Below are 22,427 nucleotides of genomic sequence, written 5' to 3' on the forward strand. Positions count from 1 at the left end.
GGTTTCATAACTCAACCTGTCTCAGAGTGAGGTGTTATTTAATGGTGTGATAAAACAAGGATACATATTTTTACCATGTTCACACCTGTGGGATTTTGAACTACAAAAAGGCAACAAAGGGGAAAGAGAAAGGGTCAGTGAAACCCTATACTTCATTTTCATTTCTCAACACCCCTGTTTCTGATACCCAAGCATTTCTTCCTTCTACCATTTTCTTCTCACTGAGTCCTCACAGCTCAAGTAGAAAACTTGAGAGATTTCCTGGGAGGTAGGGAGTACGACTGGCTCAGACCTCCTGCGTTGGTCCCACTGGGGCCTCACAGCTTCAGTCTGGTGGGGATATACTGAGCGCAGGCCTGCAGCTCACATCCCAGTCGAGTGAGCCCTCACCCGGGATTGGCGGGGCTGTGCACATGTGTGTATATGTGCATGTGTATGTGTGCTAGGAGCAGGCTCGTGGGATGAGGAGGGTGGAAAAGCCTCAAAATTCAACCTCCAGAGAGGAGTTTTAACTCAAGAGAGTCCCAACTAAAGACTTTTAGTACAAAACTAGAGACAAATGCATCCTTTATCAAAAGGTCTTACCAAGAAACATGTTAACTACTTGTTCTTTTCATTTGAACTTAAAGTTAAGTCACAGTTAACAGGCCCTTCTGGACTCTTAACTAAAGATTGTAGCCGGAACAGAATTATCTAGAGCTCCACAAGAAATCTTCCATGTGCTGTCTGTCACTGGCTTTGACAGGCCTGGTTCTACTGATGTTACCATGTCCTGTGTGTCTCTCTGAACTTGTTCTAGCCCGTGTTCATACTGTCTCTCCACACCCCATCTGCAGCCAGTATTTGAACAACTCCTCCTGTCTCTTTCTTCCAAACAGAAAAGAGGGAGGTACCACCAGTGTCCTCTCATGGAGTGTCACGGAATCACGGCTGTGACATCTTAATAGCCGCACTCCATGACAGAGCCAAAGTTGTCCCTGCTTTGCTAAATGACAGGTCAGGAGGGGCACAAAAAATGACTTTCTCTCAGCCTCCTCCTGTCCTGTACTTTAATGCATTTTCAGTCAGATTGCTCAGAATTATTAACATTTTATAGTGTATTAGAAAAGTGATGTCAGGTCATTTTCTTTTTTCTTTCCTTTTTTTAAAAAAATATTTATTTAGGCTGGGCCGGATCTTAGTGGCGGCACGTGGGATCTTTTAGTTGCGGCATGCGGGCTTCTTGGTTGTGGCTTGTGAACTCTTAGTTGTGGCATGCATGCGGAATCTAGTTCCCCGACCAGGAATCGAACCAAGGCCCCATAAATCAGGAGTGTGGAGTCTTACCCACTGCACCACTAGGGAAGTCCCGATGCCAGGTCATTTGCTAAAGCCTGAGTCTTCCTGCACTTTTATCCCCAGCTCAGCTTTTGAGCTGGTAGCATAAAACCCTCTCAGTTTTCCCATTTGAGAAGAAAGGTACATGAAATGGGCCTTCAATGTGCTTTCAAGAAGACATGATTTTTAAAGTCACTTTGAACAATTTAGAAATGAGCACAATTGCTTTTTCTATCCCTCATTTGGTTAATAGAGAAAAGGGTTTCTCAAGCTAAGATGAGAACTTCTGGAAGAGTCATGAGCTCTATGGCTCTGGATGTCTCCCAGCTGGTTTTAACAGGCAACTCAGGTCTGGGGAGGGATGGATGGCTAAGTGCCAGCTTAATTGGAACGTGGGGTTCCAACTCCAGCTCCACCACTATGTGTGACCTTGGTCAATACCCTAACATCATTACAGATCACAGTGATAAATAACATCGTTACATTATCAGTAGGGATAACAAGAGTAGCTACCTCATAGGATTACTATAAGGGTTAAATGAGCCCATCCATTTGGTTATTATTCTGGTGAATAGTAATTGTAGGGCAGAGAAAAGAGATTGATTAATCGCTGAGAAACTGGGAGGATGAACAGTTTAATGAAATTCAAAAGCTATTGGAAGAGGGCAATAAGTTGGTGGAATTAACATCACATTTTATTTTTATTTTACAAAATCCCTTTGGGGTTCTTGTATATGGAAGGGTGTCTCACTATCCCTGCCACCCCTGTCACTTTAGGCTAGACCATGGCAGCTTCTCCAAGGACTGTATTTTGTCATTTTAAAATTGGTTAGATGGGGTAACTCACCATATTTAAAACCAACTGGACTCATTTTCGAGCTCTTGGATTACACTTTATTTTCAAAAGCTTGGGGGAAGTTCTTACCCAAAATGCCCTGGTGAATTCTAGAATTACAGAAATTTCTTCCCAAAGTACATCCGAAGAACCAATTCTACAAACTGTCAGTTATAAGATGAATAAGGTCTGAGGACCTAATGTATAACATGGTGACTATTATTGATAACACTGTATCATATAATTGAAATTTGCCAAGAGAGTAGAACTAAAGTGTTCTCACACACACAAAAAAGATAACTATGTGAGGTGATGAACGTGGTAATTAACTCCACAGGGGAAATCTTTTCACAGTGAATATATATGGGAAATCATCATGTTGTACACTTTAAATATCTTACAATTTTGTTTGTCAGTTATACCTCAATAAACCTGGACGGATAGAGAGATAGATAGATAAATAAATAAATAAAGCAAGCAAGTAAGTGAGTGACAAATGGTTCCACCTCCTCTCAAATAGAGAAAGGTCTTTTTTGGCCAAGAGGAGGGAATTTCTTTTCCTTACTTCTCTCCCCAACTCTCAATGCAACCCCAAATCAAGATTATTTAAATTCTCAAACTTACTTAACAGAGTGGTCCCCCAGGGCTACAACCAGCCACGCTTCCGTGTGGAAACACAGCCAACACTTTTTGTTCACCCATTATTGAGTTTCTTTCTCCTCAATTCCTTCAAAAGATGAGAATTAGGTGGGGAAGCAATGTATCTGCCTGTGAGTTCTCCTGTGTCCAAGTTCAGTAGAGGGATGGAAATATAAGGCTTCTTCCCCATGGGGCAAAGATGGGAAGGTCTCATTGAAGGAGGCCTCCAGCCCAGAGGAGCCAGAGGCGGGTGCTGACATGTTTTCCTGGCCCCGGGATTGGGCTGTGACCTCCAGGGCCAGCGCTTCCTGCCTGCATCACCATACAGGCTCCAGGGAGTGGGCCTGGCCCCGGGACCATGGTCCTTGCTGTAATGGCCCTTCCTCCGCCTCCTTCCACCCTCACCTGGGCTGCCTCGTATTTTCCCAGTGGGGACCTTTCTCTCCACCCTCAATGCAGAAGGAGCCACACCAGCCTAGTGGTGAGGGTGAACTCAGGACAGGCTTTTCCCCATAATTCTGAATTTCCTATGTTTTGTCAGTGTAAACCAGACTCTTAATGCTATTTTAATGTAGTTGTTTTGTGTGTGAATAATATGCTCTTTTTGCCAAACCTCAAGCCCTGGAACTAAGATCTCATAAAAATGCCTAGAGTCCAAAGCTAATAGCTGTTATTCAGCTGTTATGGGGTAAGGCCGAAAAAGTTTCAGATTGATGTTATTCTCACCAAGGCCGTGGTGATACGAAACTATTGAGGGGGGCCCCAAGGCTCCAGATGCCCGGGGTGTAAGAAGCGCCGTGTCCCATCAGGATGTCCCAGTCGCTTTCCCTCCACAGCCCCTGTAACAGCTTCCGCCTTCATGATCCTCAGCTCAGTGAATAGCCTCACCTCCCACCCAAGCTGAAAGTCCTGGAAGTCACCTTTGACACCTGCCCCCCAACCTCTGTCACCCACCATACACATCTGATCGTCGCCAACATTCATTCAACAAGTATTTATTAAGGGCCTGTTGCACGCCCGGCGTTCTGCTGGGTGGGATGATGAAGCGACGCCTGCTTGTAGGATAGAGGGTAGGGTCATGGTTAAGAGTGTGGACTCTGAAGCCGGAGGTCACGGGCCGGTGCTGCCACCATTAGCTCTGTGACCCTTGACAAGGTCTTTTTGTCTCCCTGTGTAAAATGGGGATAATAATAGCATCTGCTTCATGGTTACTTTTTGACACCTATGAATTATAATTTCTAATGCACTCAGTGCCTGGCACATGGTAAATTCCATGTGAGTATTTGAAAAATAAAATGATAGAAGAGAGATTGGTATCAAGCCTTCATACAAACAAGTGAAGTGGCAGGCGGGAGAGGGTGGAGGCCCTGTGAGATCCCAGGAGCCTGGGCTGGGATGTGAAGGACGAGTGGGCATCAAAACGTCCATCTCCTGCCACTGTCCTCGTTCAAGCTACAGTCACCTCTCTCCTGGACCACAGAAATGTCCCTCTAAGTGGTCTTCTTTCCTGTTCCCCTCCTCGCCAGACAGCAGCCAGTGGGGTGTTTCTAAATCTTAAGTCTGATTGTGTCGTTTCCTAAATGGCATTCTTCAGTGGCTCCCAAGTTCCCTCAGGTCTATATGCAAGTATCCTCAGGGGGCTTACAAGGCCCTGCATCATTTTCTTTCCACCATTGTCTTGGTCCTCCTTTTCCTCGTCTCTTTAACCCCCAGGAAACACCCTCACACGCTATACTTCAACCCTGCGGAATTTCTTTTAGTTCTCTCTGTGGGCCACAGTCCTTCTCCCCTCTGGACCTCGGCTCTTTTAGTCACATCCACCTGGCATATCTCTCTGCTCTGCCCCACCTTTCCCTGGTGAGCTCCTATCATCCTCCAGACCTCAGCCTCAGCCTCACCTCCTCGGGGACTGCCTTCCCCAGGCTCCTAAGCTGGGTTGGAGCTCCTCCGTGATTTCCCGTGGCCCCTCCTAGGGCCCTATTGCAGTGTTGATCACTTTATCTATTGATCACTTTATTGTGTAATTTTCCCCTTTACTCTCTGTATTCCTGCCAAGCTCTGGGAGGGTAGAAACTGCCCTCTTGTTCAAGTGTATCCTCTGAATTCAGCACAGTGCCAGGCACATGGTAGGCTCACAATGCATGTTATAGGTTGAATTTATGTCCTCCCCCAAATTCATATGTTGATGTTCTCACAATGTGACCTCCAGTACCTCAGAATGTGACCTTACTTGGAGATGGTATTGTTGCAGATGTAATTAGTTAAAATGATTGGAGTTAAAATATTGAAGAAGGGTGAGCCCCTAATCCAATCTGACTGGTGTCCTTAAAAACAAAAAAACATGTGAAGGGAAAGACATGCATAGAGGGAAAACAATGTGAAGATAATCCAGGGAGAAGACATTCATCTACAAGCCAAGGAAGGCGGCCTGGAGCAGATCCCTCCCTCACAGCCCTTGGAAGGAACTACTCCTGCCGAAACCTTGATCTCCGGCTTCTAGCCTTCAGAACTGTGAGACAATAAATGCCTTACTGAAGCCACCCAGTGAGCGGTATTTTGTTATGGCAACCCTAGAAAACGAAGGCAACATATTTCTTCACAGACTGGGTTTCCAGCTCCTTTAAATGTGCTCCTACAAGTAAAGACTTCGCGTGTGCACAAATATCCCGTAAACAGCTCCGTGTTCCACAAATAGATGGATCCACAAGAATGGCAGGCCCAGGTGGCTGTCAGTCATCACAGCACACAGCCAATTTCAGCGTCGAACGACCCCTCTCCCTGGGTATTCCAAGATCTTCACCCGAGTGGGCAGGGGAGGTGCTCCACTTGGCAAACTCCCACAGTGGGGGGCATGGGAGCTGATGGGCAGGCAGGTGCTTGTTTTCCTTTCCAGCCAGGAGAAGCAGCTGAGAAGGAACCAGGCAGAGCAAAGCACAGGGAAGCAGAGAAATAAGAGTAGGCGTGTGGAGCCAGAGCTGTGCTCATTCTGGACTCCAGAACCATGCCACTGTCAGGGCAAAGCAGTGCATAAGCCAAAATGTCAGGGAGGAATGTTCCCCCTTTATAAAGAAAGTTCTCCTTCTCCATTTGATTGCAGCCTCTAAGAGGCAATTTTTTCAAATTTCTTCTGACTTAAGAAGTTCAGAGTTATGTTGAGCTGAAGAAACACCAGGATCGTAATTACGGTTATTATAGGGAGTTGTTGTATGCCCATCACCACAGCATCTGGCTGTAATCACATGCTTAATGGAATGCAAGATGATCCATTGCTCATAATGGGCACTTTCTGAGCCAGGCAGCCACCAAGCGCCCACCCTCCCACTTGGAGGCCCAACAGAACAGATGTTTGTGGAAAGAGAGGATGCTTGTGCCTGTCTGGAGGGCCAGCGACCTCAGGGCAGTGCTCAGGGAGAGTCATTCCATAACAAGGTCTTGGAACTCATACGGTTCTGACCAGTCAGGAAGGGCAAGAAGCAGGCTCTTCCCTTACTCTGGGTAGCAAGAAGGGGTTGGGGGGGATCGTGATGCTCACCTCTGATCACAATGAGCCTCACAGATGGTGAAGTGTGAGTATGGGATGTAGACCCATAGTTGCTCCTGGTAACCCCAAGCTCCTGTCCCCATTCGTTAGCAACTGGGATGCCCCAACACACTGAAAAGGCAGAATGACAATCCCTCTAGTCAAACAATTCTTGAGGTATAATTATCTTAGTCTGCCCTGGCTGCCATAAAAAAACAACAACAGCACTTATTTCTCAGGGTTCTGGGGGTTGGGAAGTGTGAGATCAAGGTGCTGGCAGATTCATTTCTTGATAAGTGCTCTCTTCCCTGGCTTGCAAATGGCCACCTTTGCCTTCTCGCTATATCATCACATGGAGGAGAGAGGAGGCTCTGGTGAGTCTTCTTATAAGGGCACTAATCCCATCATTGGGGCTCCACCCTCATGACTTCATCTAAACCTCATTACCTTCCCAATGCCCCACCTCCTATTCTCCTAATGCCATCACATTAGGGGTTAGGGATTCAACATATGAATTTTGGGGGGGACAAATGTTCTGTCTGTGACAATAATTACACTTGCTCTCTCTTCTCCCTTTCTCTCTCTCTCTTGTTTGTGTGTGTGTGTGTGTGTGTGTGTGCCCCCCATTTCTTCCTTCACACCTCAATTTTGAGAGCCAAGAAACCAAAAGTCATATGTCCCTGATCTGGCCTCAACCCTACAGATACGGCCCCTGACTGCTTTTAGTCTCACCCTGACCCCTTTTGGTCTCACCGTGCCCCAGGCTACCAGATGCCTCATGCTGGCTTTACCAGGTTTGACTACAGTGGAGTATTAGCTCATGTCTATAGGAGTCCCTTTAGACCGGTGCTATTAGAAACCCCAAGGCCACTTGATTGTACTGTGCCACACATTCCGGGTCTATTTTATTAACTTCCTCAAACATAAAACCCTATGGTCATCTAGCCTCTCTGGTATCATCATGCTTGATCTCTATGCTGCTGCTTTTTTATTGTAGTTTTCTGTGGCTGTCTTGCCTCTGTGGTTCCAATGCAAATAAACTTTCCTGTATCCTTAACCAATTCCATATCCAAGAATCTTCTGCATGCCCTAACAGGCATCTCAAACTCAACACTGCCAACGATGAACTTCTAGTATACTTTTGCCCACCCTATCCCTGTAAACAAATGTCTCTGCCATTGATTAGTTCAGTTGGTGATACCACCACCCATCCAGCTGACTATCCTTCTCCCTCACCCTACATCTTACCTAACAAATCCTATAGTGTTTAATCTCAAAATACTGCATATGTCAGACTAGAAGGCATGAGCATTTAAAATAGAGCCCCCTGGATTTTCAACTGGGAGATAATCTCTCAGACTCAACCATTTTTGAGGGGGGCAAATTTAATCAACAGTCAAATGTCTATATTTAAATTATTAATTTAGCTACACGTGTATATTTAAAATAGCACTTAAGCTATAAAGATATTAATTTAGAAATCAACATCCTCACTCATGTTTTCTGAAAGAGTTTTATTCAAACTCCTCACGTGCAGTTTTGACACCAGGGTTTCTTTCCTCACTGGAGCGTAGAATTAAGATGGTTTTCTAGAGCAAATCATGGTCAATTCTGTGTTGTTTGAGACACAGCATTTTAGAATCCAAATGTGGTTCTGTCTCTGGAAACAGTTCCTAAAGTCACAAGAACCCATCAAGCAGCTGGGGTTTTTTCAACTGTGTATTGTAATCCTTACTATGTAATCACTTAATATATTCATTTAACAGTAATCTTTCAAACGCTCGTTTGTAACACCATGCAACAGTTGTATTGTGAGGTCATAATCCCAGGAAAAATTACTGCAGTTCAATTAATTGCCTTTGCCTTTTTTTTGACTGAATCAGTCAGGAGGCCTCTCTAACACCTCAAACCAGCACTGATTCAAGCCATTTCAGGCCAGTGTGCCTTCTCCAAACATAGGGCGACCATATGCCCTGTTAGCCAGGGGCAGTCCTGGTTTAGCATGTTGTCCCTATGTAGTTATCAATAGGACCATCTCAAAAGTGTCCCAGTTTGATCATTAATCATATCATCAAGTACCGGTTTGTTGTTCCAACTAAGGTAATTGCAAGAACTCCCTAATAAGGATTTATAAAAATTCACATATAAGGTTTGTTTATCTTCTCCATAGGTTTATGTGGGGATGGGGAAGCACTTTGTCTAATATTTAGGCATAAGCGGTGTTTCTTATCAACTCTCACAGGAGCTTCCCAGGTGGTTTCTCTGCTTCCAGCGAGTTCCCCCTCAGTCCAGCTTCTACTGTGCTATCTCTCCCCTGCTTATGACCCTTCAATGGCTCCCCACTGACTACAGGATTATAGTCAAGCTCCTACCGTGGCTTACAACACCCTCATTTTCTGGATTCCCTTTTGCTTCCTAAAACTCATTTCCTGCTTTTCCCTATGTGACAGACTGAATCATAGCCTCCCAAGTATATTCACATCCTAATCCCTGGAACCTGTCCATATTATCTTATAAAAAGGGACTTTGCAGCTGTGATTAAATTAAATCTTGAGATGGGGAGATTATCCTAAAATTACCTGGGTGGATCTGATCTACTTACAGTGGTCCTTATGAGAGGGAGGCAAGAAGGTCAACGAGCAAGTAGGAAAAGGGAGGACAGGCAGAATCACAGGGAAGGGCGATATGATGACAGAAGCAGAGATTGGAGTCATTCACTTTGAAGATGGACAAAGAAGGAGCCAAAAGCCAAGGAATGCAGACCGACAGCAGACGAAAAAGGACAAGGGAGCAGGTTCTCTCCTAGAGCTTCCAGAAGGGATCAGCCCTGCCGACACCTAGACATTAGCCCTGTGAAACTGAATTTGGATTTCTGACCTCCAAAGCTGTAAAGAGAACAAATTTCTGTTGTTTTAAGCCACTGTGTTTGTGGCAGTGGGTCACAGCAGCCATAGGAAACACTATATCCTACTTGGTGCTTTGCATTCCAGCAACTTCTGTCTGTCTGATGCTCACCACTCACACCACGCTCTTTCCTGCCATCCCTCCTGCCTGGAATACCCTCTCCTCCCACCCATGTTTCTTTCTCACTCCAGCCCCCATTTGCTTGGTCAAATCCTGTTTACTCATATGACTCAGTGTGGGTGTTCCCATCACTGACCTCCACACCTACATCCACCTAGGTGGGGTGAGCACTCTTCCTCTGGCTCCCATGATTCATTCACATTCCTCTAGCATTTATTTTTCCATAGTTCCCTAAAATTATATATCTGATTGTCATCTCCAACACTTCCATGAAGGGAGTGTGTCATTTATTTTTCTATCTCCATATTCAGTAGGTGCTCAATAATTGTTTGTTGAATAATTAAAAAAAAGAATTTAAAGAACTTAACAAATATTTCTTATAAGAAACATTGGGTTATCCTTTGCCCATTTCCAAGTGATTTGAGGAAGAGCCACCTATGTTCAGTATTCTATTAGGTATCATCCTAGAAGAAATTGTGATTGCTGCCAATTGGAGAAATTCTAGGAATCAAAATGGAAGAGTTCCAGGTCTCTTTCATCCCTCAGAGAGGACTTTCTGGAATCTTGGCCCAGGGACAGATGTTTAGTGGATCAGAGAAAGCTTTCCCCTCAGATGAACTTGTTCATCAAGGTCCAGAGGCCAGGCTCTAAGCTCCATTGGGTAATGGGGGCCTCAGTTCAAATGGCTGTGTGCCAGAAATGTGTCCTCCCACACTTTAGCCCAAGGGGACTGTGCTGCTTTTTAAACAGGTCTTTCTGTCTCTACACCTTTGCTCACTCGTTTTCCTCCTCTTGGACTGCTCTTCTCTCTCCCTTTCCATGTTTCCATATTTCAACCTACTCGTTCATTGAAGTTCAGCTTCTAAAACGTTCCCAACTCCTAGTTGGCCATTTCACAGTTCAGATGAGAGAATATAAATAATTCAGTCCAATCCATCGCTACCAAAAAAGCTGAAGATCAAGTTTCTCCAAGACGGAGCCAACAACATCTTTCTCTACCAAGGAGAGCACATTTTCAGAGGAACGCAAGCCTATCTTTCGAATGGTGGTGAAATCTGCCATATAGGCCTCTGAGCATCCTCTTGTGTATCTTCTGTGGCCCATTATGGTAATTTCCTCTCCTCTTTACCTTCCTTGTAACTGGGCGATTATACTGCAGATCCCTGGGTACTATAATTTGCATTGCAATGTGAGGCTTCATTTGATGCTTGCAAATTATGGGCCCAGGGCTGAAGCTCTGATGTGGGACTTGCTTCCCCATAAGTCAGAAGAAGTTACATGTACATGAGTGCATTGGAATAAAGAACCTTTTCTCATAATCACAATTTAATATTTAAAAATAAAATTTCAGTTACAGAAAAATAATAGGATCAGGCCCACCATAAAAGGAACAGGAGAACTGAAATGAAGTGCTCTCATAAAAGTTTCATAAAATACAACCACACACATATTACACACTTGGGAGAAATGCCATAAAATTTCTACACATGAAGAGGCAATGTTCCCTTGATCTCTTTTCCTGTTCAACAAGGATTTGTTCTGAATTCTGAAATCCCTACAGGTGAGTGTTCACAGGCATTGCAGCATTTCAGAGGAAAAAAGTTACAATCACTGAGTTGGGAAGCTGGGAAACGAGAAATGAGCTCCATCCAGGGAAATCACAGGGTGTTGGTAGGACAACGATTTTCATATAGATGTGTTCTTCCTAATTCAGGTTCTTACAACAATAAGTAGTTTCAGGAGAATTCAACAACAAGAAAACATGGAGAAAGAAAATATGGTGTGTTGAGGAAGTTTCCTCAAGGTAAGAAGACCTGAGTTCCAGTCTCATTTCACCCTCTAACCCTTTATACAAGACCTTAGTTTCTTCTTCTATTTGTCATGGAGGTTGAATGAGGTTATTTTCAAGGTTCCTTCTACTGTAATATTCTAGTTCTGTCACCCAGTGCTCACTGGTGTGTGAGGACTAGTTTAGTGAGGGTCAAAGTCTATAGCCACTGAGGCAAAATCTTTACCTGGAGAATATTTTCCCAGCATTTATCTACATGAAGAACTTAGTGAGACACCAGATCTAGAACCTGGTAATTGGCCCCTGTCTGTTTTGTTGGTCTGAGAAAAATGCATCCTATTCTGCCCCAAAAATCTTCCATGGAGAGTTAACTTTCTCTGTAGAAGACGTGTGTGTGTGTGTGTGTGTGTGTGTGTGTGTGTGAGAGAGAGAGACAGAGACAGAGACAGAGACAGAGACAGAGAAGAGAGAGATAGATAGTTATGCTCTGAGAAGCACAATGTTAAAAGGATACATGCACCCCAATATTCACTGCAGCGCTGTTTACAATAGCCAAGGCATGGAGGCAACCTAAATGTCCATCAACAGAGGAATGGATAAAGAGATGTGGTATATACACAGTGGAATAGTACTCAGCCATTGAAAAGAATGAAATAATGCCATTTGCAGCAACATGGATGGGCCTGGAGATTATCATAGTAAGTGAAGTAAGTCAAACAAAGAAAGACAAATATCATATGATATCGCTTATATGCGAAATCTAAAAAAAATGATACAAATGAACTTACTTACAAAACAGAAACAGACTCACAGACTTAGAGAATGAATTTATGGTTACCAGTGGGAAGGGTGGAGGGGCAGGGATAGCTTGGGAGTTTAGGATTGACTTATACTCACTGCTATATTTTAAATGGATAACCAACAAGGACCTACTGTATAGCACAGGGGACTCTGCTCAATATTCTGTAATAACCTAAATGGGAGACGAATTTGAAAAAGAATACATATACATATACAAATATATGTATAACTGAATCACTTTGTTGTACACCTGAAACTAACACAACATTAATCAACTATATTCCAATATAAAATAAAATTTTTAAAAAAGAGTGGAAAAAATATTTCACGGAATTGACAAAACCGTGGGTGGAGAAGTGAGGCAGTCCTGAGCCAGAGTCTGTGAGCAGAAAAATAGTAGCCTTAATTGTAAATAACACTCAAATTATACTCTCTTCTCTGCTTTAGCTATAGGTCTGTGTTTTAATGAAATTTATATGGAATAAAGCAATTTCAGGCCCTAAGAAGTTCATTAAATGAAATTATTTATTTATTTAAAAATTATATATGATAAATCCTCCCATTTTCAATTGAGGTCTACTTATTTCAAAAATAGCCAACATAATAAGTTATGACACAAATTCCAAGGCAGCTGCCCTATAACAAAATGGCACAGAGGTTCTCTTGAATTTCATGATTATGAAATTTGACCCATTTGGAGTTCTACATAAAATAAACTGGTGGAAACAATCTACAATGACAATTCTGAACTGAAATCTTCTTTTTCTAGTCATTTGACCTATTTGGAGGCAGCATGGTAGAAGGCAAAGAGTTCAAGTTTCAGAGTCAGGCAATTCTGGGCTCAAACCCTGGCATTGGCACTTCTGTGTGAACTTGGGTGAGTTCTGCCATCTGTCTCTACTTCAGGGTCCTCATCTATCAAACAGAGATAACATCTTAGGGAATGGTTGTGGAAATTAGAGATCATATATTTAAGTACACAGTGACTAGCATTTGATAGGAGCTCAGTAACAGTAGCTACTGTTATTCCGTTTAATGGACCTGGCCTGTTACACCACTCCCCGCTACAGTGTGCCTGCAGGATGAGAAAGCACCAGTATATCCTGGATGTGGCCAGGAGAGCAGGCTTGCTACTCACTGCGGTAAAGCGTCCTGGAGGAAGCCCTGTTAATACAAACATAGGTGAAAACTACTCTCCGGCACTCACACCCTGATTTCTCATTGTCATGGTGACAGGGATACCTGGGCTCCCTCCCTCCTCTTCTAGCCACACCATCTTTGTAAATGCCTCCGTCCCCCATAACTTTTTGAACCCTCATTAGAAAGTCTAATGAATGGCCCCTTTTGAGGGAAGTTCTTACCTGCATGAGGTGGGAAGCTGGGCTGTGGGTGTCCAGGATCGCTTTCAGCAACACACAAAATGTACAGAGAGCCCAGTCTGGAAGAAGTGCTCATAAAATGTGCCATTGAAAAAGCCCTGGCAGCTAAAAAGAGGAGCTGTCACTCTCCAGCGCAGACACGCTCCAACAGCTTTGCGTCATTAAAAAAATACAACACAACACAGCAGAAGAAACAAACAGAGGGAGAAATGAAAATGCCTCAGTAAAATCTATGCAGTCCAGCAGGATCTAGCCCCTGTCATGAGATTTCCTACCGTTCTGTCCTCACTCTGCTTTGGCTACACCGGTTCTGCTTCAGGCTTCACACGCCCGTAATTCTGGATCTTTGCATGGCTCACTCCCTCGCTACCTTCAGGCATCTGTTCAAGGAGGCCTTCCTGGGCAGCTCTGGGTAATAGAGTCCCCATCCTCCCACCCCCTTCCTGCTTCTCTGTCTCTAACTTCTTTCCATTCCCCCGTCGCTACCTCCTGTTCTGCTGCTGCTTCTTCTTTGCACTTACCACTACTGGAACTTCATTTATTTACTTTTTCTTATTTTCTCTTGTCTTTCCTACCCACTAGAATTTAAATGTCATGAGAGTGAGGGATTTGTGTCTTGTTCATCGCTGCATCTCAAGTGCTTACAACTGTGCCTGGCATGTAGCAGGTACTCAATCAATATTTGCTACACGAGTGAATAAATAAACAGAGGAGCAAGAGAAGCAAGAGACTGGGTTTTCTCTCATACTAGGTCATGACTTTCCAACTCTAGAAGGCTGCAAATATTTTCCAAGTACAATTAGGATTGGAGTTCTAGTGAATTTCCGTTTTCAGTCTATACAAGGACATTACCACTTAAACCAGTTCCTTTTTAGAAGTGATATAGTATTACATTTAGTAGTAGTATGTTTTCTTCTAATTCAAGTTACTCTAGTTTTAAAGCAAGTGTATCTTCAGGTTGGTGGTAAAATCACCATATAGGTCTCTTTGTGGCCATTTCGTTAACTTCTCTTTACCTTTTTCATAACGGGTGAATCTTAAAACTGCAGAAGAACTTGGGTTGTCTACCGCAATAAAACCAGCAGCACTGTTAATAAGGGATATTTAAGCCCAAGACTGTAAGCTCAAGGAGGGCAGGAACCTTGTCTGTTTTTCTAAGTGTTTTATACACAGCACATAGCACAGTGCTTGGCACATAATTTGTTGAGAAACTTAACATATGTGATTAAGTAAATAGACGTAACTCTTGTTCTTCTTGGTTACTTTAGCATTGTAGACAGCTAATGAGACTACTGTTTCCTTAACCTTTGCATCTAAGTACCCACCTAGTAAAGTTATTAAGGCATTGATTCCTCATTATCTTCTCTCCTTCCCCTGATGGGATGGATTCTCACTCTCCCTGGTAGTCATTAAATTTTTCCTGCAGTCTTGGTTCTTGGTGGCTTCGTTCAGTGGATGTTGCTTCTACAACTACCTCTGTTTGTGTCTTTGTCCCCATCTGCTGCTACTTCGTGTTTGATGTTTCACTCTAATCTCCACAAGGACCTCTGAAGATGGAGGATGGTTATGTCTCAACTCATGGACTAAGCTTTCTCAGCCCAACTTTGGATGACACTGCTTCTCAGTAACCTGAGATCTTTGTCTAGTATCTTATATGTAGTCTGAACCTTCAATGTGACAGCACTCCTTTGAGGACTCAGAGTAACTTACCCAAGACTAATACCAGAAGATGAATGAAGGCACTACATGACTCATCCTGACTTCACTGAGTATCCCCCAAAACTCACGTCATTTGATTCTCTCCTACGTTAGGGTGATTTCACTATTCCCCCACCTGGGACATCCTTATCTTACCCATAGGTGTTGGGCAAACTTATTCTCCCATCCTGGTCTTAAAAGTTCTCTTTAACATCTATTCTTAATTCCCTAGAGGCAGTCATGTAAATAAAACCACTATAGTTCTGGAGGTAGAGGCAGGTGCAGATTAATCCCTACTTAGATTTCTGTTATGAACTCTACTTCGTTGACCAATATCCAAATAGGAAAAAGTCAAAATGGGGAACTTTATTACAATTCTAATAACTCTTTTCCAAACCTAACTCAATATTTACTTATTTAAAAATACTTTCAGGTTCTCCTCTCCTTAAAGGAGTAACAAGCCAAAGTAAATTTAGCTTTATAGTTATTTGTTTTATATATCATCAAAACTCTGAAATTCAATGAGGTACCTTGATCTTTCCTTTATTTAATGTTTTCACTATTTAGAATAAGAGTTCAATGACTTCCTGAATGATATTCCACAGTAATCATATTCCTGAACTCACCTGCCTCTCTGAGGGTAGGTATTGCCATCACCGCTTCAAAAAGTCAATCTCAGCTAAGGACATCTCTCTATCCACCAGCAGACACCCATTCATCAGTGGAAGACCCAAGTTTTTTATAGAAAATGGGCTTTTAACTCATCTTTTTATTATGTAGGACCAAATAGAAAATTTTATTATTAACATATAAGCTAAAATTTTTTCCACCCCAGGATAAACAATGGACTTCATGAGAAAAAATAGAGCATATGGGCCCTAAAATGTTTTAATAGGAAAATGTTTGTTTATTTAGTACCTACTATGTGCCAGAGAGTGTAAGTATTGTTGATTTGAAGACCATTAGCTATGTTCTATGCCCTTAAGGAGTGCAGAGTCTAGTAGAATAGACAGAATTAGTTATGTTAGGGTTAAAGGAATAATTTCCTATTGAATATAATCGATTTATTTCGGACCTCTAATGGAACTGGGAGGATGGAAGGGCCTCCTTGCTTGCTCTGGTCTGTGGGAGGAATGAGACATCCGTGAGGGAGATGGATCAGACACTGAGAATCAAGAGAGGACATTTCCCTACCCACGCTTCCTCCCTCCCTCCCTCCCTTCCTCCCTCTATTGCTTCTTTCCTTCCTTCCTCACAAAAGCCCTCCTCTGCCCTCTGCCAACTCTTTCTTCCCATCTCCCCACCAATGTCTATTCTTCATTTCCTTTCTCAAGCCAGTGGTTTAAGGGAGGGAAGACTCTTCTTTGGATCTTTTGTCCCCAAATGAAAAAAATAATGCCCAAGTCTCTCAGCCGCTTTAAGGTATTGGGTTTCAAAAACATTTTTACAACAGCCCTTCCAAGGACCACTCACCTGTCTGCCAAAGGTAAGTAATGCTCTGGAGTCAAGATCGCCTTCTTTGTCACAGGAGGGGAGGAGATTGTTTTTCACACACTTGGAGGGCTGCCAGTACGTTTGCTGAGTTTATTGCAAGCCTGTTTTAGGGTGTTGTTGGCTCATTAAACTCAGTTTCTTAATGTACAAGAAACTTGATAAGATCTGATAAGACCATCTGGACTATACTAGGGGCAGTGTTAGCTATTTATACCTCCAAATTACCTACACTTTGAAATAAAATGGCCAGTTTCACTCTAATTAAGTCATATCTCCACCAGGAAATAGGCAAAAAAATTTCTTAGTAGTTTCCTGATCTCCTTTTGCACTGTTGGACTTGAAACATGGTAGTCTCAGATTTTCATATCATATATTTATACAAAGTAACTTAAAATTATAACTGATATTTATGTTAATAAAATCAACTATTGATATATACTGATTTCCTGGTTTGAGCCATTAGTACATTCTAAATACATTATTGTCATTTTATACACATCATTTTCATTTCAAACTACGACCATGCAAGACAGGCAGTATTATTATTTATCAAATGAGAAAAACTGAGCATCAGAAAAGTTAAGTATCTTTTCCAAAGCCATACAGCTAGTAAGTGGCAAAGCCAAGATTTAAGCATAGATGTGTATATTAACACTTTCATATGTATATATTTACGTATGTCAGTAAACTATATGATAAATCATCCTCATGTTTATTTTTTCAAGACTGGTTGTAATTAAAATACAGTTTTTTCCTTTTCCATTTAAAAAGCTGGTTTTGGGGAGAGGAGAAGACAATTGCTAACAGATGTCAACAAATTTTTAGAACTGAGAAAGGAGTTTTTATTTGTCATAAAATGTGAACACTGAATATCTATTTAATTAATAACAATGTAATAAAACTAGATTAGGATGCTAGGAGATAGACAATGTCTGGAAGATTAGGGGCTGTAAGTGTAAGAGGCCTAATTCCTCATTGCCCAGAGTAGACAGTCAATAGAAAAAAAAATGTGAATATCAAGAAAAAAAGTTTAAACCTGTGTTAGAAACATGGAGATAAATATCTATCAGAAAACACAGGCAGAAGAGTCAAAAGCAGTCACTCATGTAGTAGGAGTTGAGAATGAGGAGGATTGGAGTCTGATAGTATACTTGACTTTTAAAATTAAAGATGAGGGCTTCCCTTGTGGTGCAGTGGTTGAGAGTGCACCTGCCGATGCAGGGGACACGGGTTCGTGCCCCGGTCCGGGAGGATCCCACATGCCGCAGAGCGGCTGAGCCCGTGAACCATGGCCGCTGAGCCTGCGTGTCCGGAGCCTGTGCTCCGCAACGGGAGAGGCCACAGCAGTGAGAGGCCTGCATACCGCAAAAAAAAAAAAAAAAATTAAAGATGAGTATTATCCTGATGCAAAATAAAATAAAACAAATGCATGCACATTGTAGATGACTTAGAAAATATAGATGAATACAGGAAGAACAAAGATCATCTCTGAATAATTTCTCCACCCACACTTAGCCATTAACATCTTATTGTGTTGTCCTTCAATAAATTTTTTTTTTTTTTTTTGCAGTACACAGGCCTCTCACTGTTGTGGCCTCTCCCGTTGTGGAGCACAGGCTCCAGACGCGCAGGCTCAGCAGCCATGGCCCACGGGCCCAGCCGCTCCGCGGCATGCAGGATCCCCCCAGACCAGGGCACGAACCCATGTCCCCTGCATCGGCAGGCAGACTCTCAACCACTGCGCCACCAGGGAAGCCCCTTTCAATACACATTTTTTGTTACAAACTAAATATATTTAAATATGTTCACACACATATTAAGAAGAATTGTGCATTTTAAGTACTTAATATAAGAGGTATTTTCTTATGTGATTAAAATTTTTTGCATAATATTCAGTTGTTTGAACATTATGTAATTAGGCATTTTACTGCTGTTGAACATTTAACTTTTAAAATGTATTACTTCATTTAGTCATTACAACAGCATTTTGAGTTACTTCTTATTATAATCCTCTCTTTTTTTAAAAAAAAAAAAGGACCTTGAAAAGGTTACATAACGTTATGTTGAAGTCCTAACCCTCAGTACCTCACAATGTGACTGTATTTGGAGATCAGTCCTTTAATGAGATAATTAAATGAAGATGAAGTCATTAGGGTAGGTTCTAGTCCAATATGACTGGTGTCCTTATAAAAGGAAATTAGGACACAAACAGGTGCAGAGGGAAAACCATGTGAAGACACAGGGAGAAGAATAATGGTCATCTACAAGGCCTCAAAAGAAACCAACTCTGATAACGCTTTGATCTTGGACTTCTAGCCTCCAGAAGTGTGAGAAAATAAATTTCTGTTGGTCTAGCTAGCACCACCAGTCTGTGGTGCTTTATTTTGGTAGCCCTAGCAAACTAACACATGTACCTATGGTCATGTCACCAGAGAAGGCTAAATCTGGGTTCAAAATACAGGTGTTTTGAATCCAGATTTCAGATCCCAAGCTCTTTTCCTCATACTCTGTACATGTGCGCACACACACGCACCTACATATAGACACACGTGCATTCGTCTTCCCTGGAAGTCACATTTCTATCTCACCACACACAGATTGATGCTGCCATCTTCTCCCTTTGCTTTTATTTCCATTCTTCTTTGTATGTCTTCTTAAATGTTTCCACTTTCTCCTTCTACTTCTTTTCTTTCTGCTATTCTTTCCATGGAAATTCTCGGGCAGCTTCTTTTCACCGTAAACATCTGTTTTGGAATAGCCACAGATCTTTTTATATCCTGACTTGTAGGTCTGTAACCATCTTACGTTCTGTTTCCTCAATTTATTCTTCAAGGCACATCTTGTTAAGAACATGATGTCACCCAGGGCTCTCAGGTATGAACTGGGATTAATAGAGCAACGAACTCCACAGCGTGATATAATTTGTGATATGAATTGAGATTTGATGTGATCAAAGAAAAACAAAGAATACAGTCATTGGCTTGTGATATTTTTGATTTGCAACTACCATAGTTTAACCTAGTTTCTCCTTGTCATACTCTCAGGGCTTTATTTCCTCTCCCCTCCAAAATCCCACCTTATTCTCCAGGATCCTATGATCAACAAAAATAAGCAACACTCTTCGTTTGGAGCAATTCTTGCCTTTATTTGAGCAGGTGCTAAATAATTATAGACACAGTTAGCATTTAAAGGGTGTGTTTCTTTTCAAGTCCTTAAAGCACATGTTCACATTGATGTTTCCAATGTAAAAACAAATTTCAAAGAGAAGAAACAAAGAGAACAATAAAATTTGAAAATCTCAAATCTTGACTAGTCCTGGTAAATAGAAATGGGACAGGTGGTTCCACTCTCCTGAAATCAATATTTTATTCTCAGGAGAGTGGAAGTCATTCTGGCTTAGAACCCCTTTAGAAATGATGAGGGCTTTGAGCACTTCTTTTTTTACAGTGCAGATATGAGCTGTGTATATTTTCTGGGGAGTCACACAATTGGCAAGCGTGTTGACATCCAGAGATTAGTTGTTGTGTCATACCTCTATTTTCCAGGCTCACAGATTTAAAATATCTTGACAATGACAGTGAGAGTTGATGATGCGGGTTGCTAGACACTGAAGTGTTTTTGGAGTTACTGTTTTTATGTCTTAGAATCTACTTTCTTGAAAGTCTTCAAAAATTTGATAGCATCTCGTATTTCCCCACTTCTGCCTAAAGGCAGAGAGATGGATGTAAGTGGCCTCTCAAGACTCCTTGAGCCCTGATAGTCTACGTTTGCCACTTGTCCTGCAGGCCACCAGATGGTGTTAACCATTAACCACAGGAAGTTCTATGGCCCTTGAAAATAGTAATTAATGAGAGGCATAGCTAAAGTTGTTAGGGGATCCGTTTACCTTTTTTTCCTCAGTTGCCTTAAATGTGTCAGAATCAAGTTGAAGGATGTCTATAATATCCACAGAATGGATCCACAAAAGCTCTAATTAAAGAGGATATCATTGTTCTCTCATCTCTTCAGTTGTACAATTTCTAGTGAAGGTAAGTCTGTGAAGACTCATTGATGTGATCTAAAGAGCTGTGATTGCAAGAACTTAAACCTCTTTAATCTCAAATTTGAGTAAAAAACCACCACCAAGTTAGGAGAGTGCAATTCTCCTTCTTTTAGCTGTGTAGATGAAACGTAATCCATTAGAGTTTTCCTTAGAACCCACCTGGATGTCCAGGAAAAGTAATATGGAACGTCCAAAATGTGCATGGGTATATAAAATAATGAGCATGCTTTGATGCATTTCAGTTAAGTTAAATTTTTTCACTCCATGTATGTGAAAGTAAGCTTTGACCTCGAAAATATTTCTGGATTGTATCAGGACTGCTTTTTTTTTTTCTGATAAAGCTCTATCTTTTAAAAAATTGCAATTGTATAAAGATGCAGAGAATTGAAACTTGCATTGCAGGAAAATCTGAGCAATTGCATGATTAAACAGTTTGCTCCTTCTCTAAAGACATGGGAATAATAAAAATAGACCCTGGATTCATTTCATGTAACTTCTGTTCATTCAGACATTTGATTGTGGTTGTGTTTACTTTGTTAACGAATTATTTATGTTATCCTAATTTTATTTTCGCCTTTAGATTCCAAGTATTATATGAACAATTAAGAGCTTAAGGAAGTACTATTTATGAAATTTAAAGCAAACATCTCTCTTCTAACATTTTTTAATAAAGCACAACATTGTAATATTTTATTCTCCCGTTACTCTATTTGCTGTCATTTTTATCCACGCGATCTCAAGTCCACACTGTGTGGGTAAAAGGTAATTCAACATTCTGGGACATTCTCTTTGTATTCAACTTCATGTTAGAGTGCCTGGGGGGATACAGATGATGTTTAAAGCCCTCTAGTGCTTACCAATTGGCCAAAATTAATTTTATTCTCTATGTTTCTGGCTTGGATATATTGAGTTTCATTGGGCAAAAAAGTGCTGTTGGTATTACTCAGAGTTTTATATTTTCCCTTTTAGGCTGGTCCAATTTAGGAAACGGAATCCTCTAAAGTCATAAGTAGAGATGCAAAAGCCTTCAGTTGCTTCTATGTTACTGAAATCTTGAGGTAAGATGCCATATATTCTAGCCTTTATGTTCTCTTAAACTCTTGTGTTTCAGGTGTGTCAAGCCTTGTCTTCTATATAACACTTCAACATTTGAGGTCGGAGCCTCCTGTTTCTTTTGCGTTCTTCTCTCTGAGTCCCTAATAGGTGCCCCAAAGTACTTAAGTGACATCAACTGTTAATGTTTGATGGCAGTCACCGTTGCCAGACAGTTTGGTATTACAGTCAGTAATATCGAGTCATCTTGACCATCTGTATTTCCCCAAAGCAGTTCCTAAAGCCCCAGTGATTTATTTTATGTGGTAAGGCAATTCATTCAGTTGTTCTTAAGCAATTCACTTTAATTTTCTTAATTCAAGTAGAAGTCTATATTGTTTTTTTTTTCTCCATGTTCACCATATTTCCCAAATGTCTGTCTGTATCTTTGTGTACTTCTGTATCTTTTCAAACTTCTGTATCCTAAACTTCTCTATCTTCGTGAACATCTGGACCTTTGACCTCCAGAGGGTGTTGCCTTCATTCCTCCAAAACAGTTGCTGGGTACTGTGTGCTCATTTGCCTGGAGTTCTTGACCACAGTGAAGCCACCTGTATTTGTTTTGGATGCCTAGCTGCCCAGACCTACATGTTTATTATATTTATTCCCACCTGAGTATACCTTGCAGTGGTTGGTGGGAATTGGGGGACCATGTTAACCCTCATGTATATTCAGTTAAGTCAGAGAAATCACTCCTGAACTTAGCCTAATCAAAAAGGGGAAATTATTGGAAAGACCCAGGGTAGCTCTCAGAGAGGAAGAACTGTGTAAACTAGGAGTCAGATTAGCTCCTGCAG

The 22,427-nt window shown here is 41.7% G+C and overlaps 1 protein-coding gene across 9 annotated transcripts in view; it reads left to right on the forward strand.

Moving 5' to 3' along the window:
* Positions 1–22,427, forward strand: part of ADAT2 (adenosine deaminase tRNA specific 2) — a 105,704-nt gene that overhangs the window by 61,338 nt on the left and 21,939 nt on the right. For 3 of the 9 annotated variants that reach the window (XR_007470667.1, XR_007470673.1, XR_007470668.1), the window contains 2 exons: positions 11,050–11,139; positions 12,695–21,596. The gene's annotated coding sequence lies outside the window, so the exon portion shown is untranslated. The remainder of the gene's footprint in view (positions 1–11,049; positions 11,140–12,694; positions 21,597–22,427) is intronic. The other 6 variants (XR_007470674.1, XR_007470669.1, XR_007470671.1 and 3 more) reach the window with 2 other exon arrangements.

The sequence above is a fragment of the Orcinus orca genome, chromosome 12, assembly GCF_937001465.1.
Source record: "Orcinus orca chromosome 12, mOrcOrc1.1, whole genome shotgun sequence".
Taxonomy (NCBI): Eukaryota; Metazoa; Chordata; class Mammalia; order Artiodactyla; family Delphinidae; genus Orcinus; species Orcinus orca.